This window comes from Oryzias melastigma, linkage group LG11 (assembly GCF_002922805.2).
Source record: "Oryzias melastigma strain HK-1 linkage group LG11, ASM292280v2, whole genome shotgun sequence".
In the NCBI taxonomy this organism is placed as follows: Eukaryota; Metazoa; Chordata; class Actinopteri; order Beloniformes; family Adrianichthyidae; genus Oryzias; species Oryzias melastigma.
In genome coordinates, this window is record NC_050522.1 from 742,527 (window position 1) to 746,960 (window position 4,434).

Consider the following 4,434-nt stretch of genomic DNA (forward strand, 5'->3'; position numbering starts at 1 on the left):
TTTACTTATACTATCTTCTTCTTCTGGAATAAGGTATAATGCTATAGCGCAATCGCCACCTAGTGGCCAAACTGAAACGTCCTCCAGGAGAAACAGAACAAAGTTTACAATGTTAACGATCTGAACGTTTTTATTAGAACTTCTCTTTTAGAGAATCCATGTAACACTGGATGATATTAACAATCTAATTATTTCACTAATACATTTACAGTATGTGAACTGGATCAGATCAATATAAATATATTCAAAACATATAGTTGATTATTAAGCGCTTTGGGCTTTCAAGGAAGGTAGAAAAGGGCTATACAAGTATACGCCATTGACATAAATGGATTTCTAAACAAATGTGTATAAATGTATAAACTCAAAATTGAATTGAATTGAAGGATCGAAAGAATAGAATAAAATATATTTTAGTAGTACAATTTACCTAGTGGGCTTTACTGGAGCCGTATAGTGAACTTGTAGAAAATCTGCCTGAGACTAGTTCACTATTGCCCAATTTAGAGTGTCACTTGTTTGTGACTAGTTTGTGACCACATTTGTGACTACTAGTCACAAATGTGGTCCACTGGTAAACTATTGCACATTTTAAGACATTTCTAGTTAACTAGTTCACATTTTTGGATCGCACTAGTTAACTAGTTGTCCTTTGGGCATTACAATTTAGGCTTAAAACAGCATGATATCAAGGATATCATGGGTCCCTACACAAACCAGCCGCATGGCGGACAGCATAGCGAGCTCCGCTGCCCAGCGAACCAGACTACTGAGTGCCCCCTCAAGCCAGCGTTGGCAAACACAGATGGGACCACCATGGAACCCACGGACAAACCCACCTGGAGCCCACCAGTTCACCCCAAAGGTAAACCATTTGCTGGGTAGATGTCCAAGGTGCAGTAAAAACCAAGAGGATTCAAGCGGCAACCAATGGGAAAGGGACCACAGCCAAGTAGCTCCACCCCCAAGGTGCATCGCAGGTTGATTCCCCATGTATGAGGAGGGATGGCTGCTTTTTAAAACATGCAAACTTGGTTCAAACAAAACAGTGAGTGAAAACAGGAACAAACGAGTCTACAGAGACGAGAATGAAGCTCTGAAACCGTCTGTATTTAATAACTTGGGGTAGCTCAACAGCTGACCCCAGCCTTCTGCTCATTTCATTCCCACAGCAACCTCCTGACAAATAGGAATATATCCCTCTGAAATGTCAGCAGTAATTACTCCTGTGCTCTGAGACAACCTCCGAAATGAAAGATCGCTGGTGGTGATGGTGTGCAGTCAAACCCTCTGCTGTCCTTGACGTCACAGCTCTTCAACTGTTCCAAAGAAATGTTGCATACAAACCTGTGCTCCCAGAGTGCATGTGTGTTGGTGTGTGTTGCCTTAATGGAAAAAATGAGCAACAACACACACACAATCATGCAGAGAATAATAAAGTGCATCATCATAGCAGGGGGCTGATCAACAAAAACTATAGACTGTCCTAAATTAAAACCAATGCACTGTCATTGATGAAGAGTTTGTGTTTCAGGGACGGTCACATTCATTTACATTTAATTGTCACGCTGACGATTCATAAAACCCTGATTTTTAGCTCATTATGTTCATGTTTGGATCCACTTGGTCCACTTCACATTTGTTATTTTTATTCTATCAGGAGCCTCTGCTTGTGTACTTTTTGTATTTTCCCATAACTAGATTCCACACAATGCTTCAAGCATGTTTTGTCAAGTGTTTCAAGCAGATCCGGAGTTACATCGCACATTCCACCAGAGAGCTCTGAAGGGCTTTAAAGGAGCAAGTGTTTTCAGTGAGAGTAGGCCAACACGGGAGCATCAACGCCGAATACGCGCTGGCCACTGAATGTGTTAGTGCTCTGGTGACACAAATATGTAATCAGGACAGATCAAACAGAGAGCTCAAACATGCTGTTTTCTAACACCTGATGAGGTTCAGCAGTTTCCCACAACAGCAATGAGTGATGATCGCCCCCTTTAGTTAGTTAACTTGGTTTTATTTTATTTTTTTTTCTCTTGGTTCTTGATCTGTCCTCAGGTTTTTGTCTAACAAACCTGGTTACATTTGAACAGATTGGAGACCAAGGCCAAAAGATTGGAGTTCAGGTAAATGACAAGATGTGTGTGGTCCACAGGGTGTTGGAATTGTGAGTTACTTTGTATCTGATAATTGCTCAGTCGTTGATGAGTGTGCAGGGTTTGTTTAAGCACGCTTCGCTCCGTAGCTCGCCATCCATTACGCTCTTCTCCGTGTGTGTGCTCCTCTCCGGACACCTGGCCTGCATTGCAGCATGACCATAACTCAAAGCAACTCAGAACTTATAATGTGCAGTTCAATAAACAAGCAAAATCTTGTGTCTGTCAAGATAAACAAGCTTTAGGTGATGCTAACACTAGCTCACTAGCTTTAGCGTCACCTGGTAACTCACCAGTTCCTGGTAAGATCGGTGAAATCAGACCAACAAAAACTATCCACAAGTTACTATATTATAACAGATTCTACAAAAACCTTTGATGAATCAACAAAAAAAAAAAAGACAGAACATAAAGTACATTTAAATTATGCCCAATCTACCTGGCTGTAAGCTTTTAACTCACCTGTACAGTGTCCTTGAGAACTTTGAAATGCACTTTGAATTATTATTATTATTATATTATAATTATAATTATTATTATAATATTATTATTAATATTATGTTGATGTATTTTTTTGCTTGTAGTTTGATCTATTCTTTTTAGACCAAAGATGCTTGATTTTTTTACCATAATTTCTTTAGACTCCTCAAGTGTCTTTTCTGGTAGCGCTGCCAAATTTGCGTGGCTGCTGCACAACTTTGGGCAATATGTCTTGCATGTGTTGCCTATCACCACCAACCAACTCAACAACCAATTTCCCTTGGGATTAATAAAGTGTTGTGTCGGGTCTGGTATGGTATGGTCTGGTCTGGTCTGGTCTGGTCTGGTCTGGTCTGGTCTGGTCTGGTCTGGTCTGATCTGGTCTGGTCTGGTCTGGTCTGGTCTGATCTGGTATGGTATGGTCTGGTCTGATCTGGTATGGTCTGGTCCGGCTTGGTCCCTGGTTATTCGGTTCAACCCAGATCTTTTGCAAGTGCACACTTTTTAAGCTTGAATGTTTTCTTGTTGTGTGTCTGTCAAGATAAAAATTGTTACTGTCTTAAGTTTCTGCCACCAAGCTCAGTCTTCTGCATGTTGGGTTCTGCATGATTCTTGACATACGAGAAATAGTGATTGGTGGATGAAGGTAGAGATGGGATGATGATACCTCTGACACAGTCATTACCCCCCAACTGTGTTGGCACCAGACTTGCTCCCTCAATTGTGACCTTTGCAGTAACTCTAAAATTCTTGCACGGTAATAAAATGAAAATAAATAGTAGAATAAGTAGTAGTAGTAAAATAAGTCGAATAATAAAGTAGCCTCCAGATCTTGATTGAACCTCTCTACCTGACTTCTGGTTTGGTGAAGGAAACTGGAGCTTAAACTGACCTTGATTCCTAGCAGCTAGCACAATTCCTACCAGAAAGAGGCTCCAGACTGAGGCCCTCGATCAGAGTATGTGCTCTGAGAAAGGACAGAACAGATACAAGCACTGGCATTTCTTTGGCTGATGGTTAATTTCTGCAACGACACAGCATGAGCCAATTTGGGAAACTTGTCCACATAGAAGTCATGATGACCGTTTTATGTTTTGAGCTGGAAAGACCAGTAATGAAGTTAATGCCAAAATGGGACCAGGGCAAGGAAGGCACGAGTAGAGGCTGAAGTAACCCAGCTGGGGTTGTTCTTGGCATTTTAATGCTGGGACAAACGGGACATGGGGAAGCAAATGTCCTTATGTCAGAGGTCATAATAGATCACCAGAATATTCTAGTCACCAGGAATGCAGTCCTAGTCACCCCGGATGGCAAGCCAAGTGAGATGAGTGTCTCCATTTGAGGACTGACTGCCATAGATGCGAGGGAAGAAGCAAACAGTTGACAGGGTGTCCTGAAGGTATATTTCCAGAACTGAAGCCTTGAACTTGTGCCCCAAGGACCACCGAACTGCACCCAGCACTAGATAAAACCAGGAACGATGGTGGTGGCAGTCGTAGAACGCTCAACCTCATTTCTTTCTAATACAGGTGTGACAGGCATCCGGTTTGGCACTCTTACCGCCTGGATGATAAAAAAGGGTGAAGTTGAATCTATCCAAACAAAAACAAAGCCCACCAAGCTTGAGGAGGGTTTAGGCGTTAGCAATCCGAACGTACTCAACTTCTTGAGGTCAGTCTACAAAAGAAATAACTGCTCAGCCTCCTCAACCAATGGTGCCACTCTTTAGGAACTAATTTGACTGCCAGCAGTTCCCTGTTCCCTTTGTAAGTTTCTCAGTGCAGGAGTGAGTTTGGAA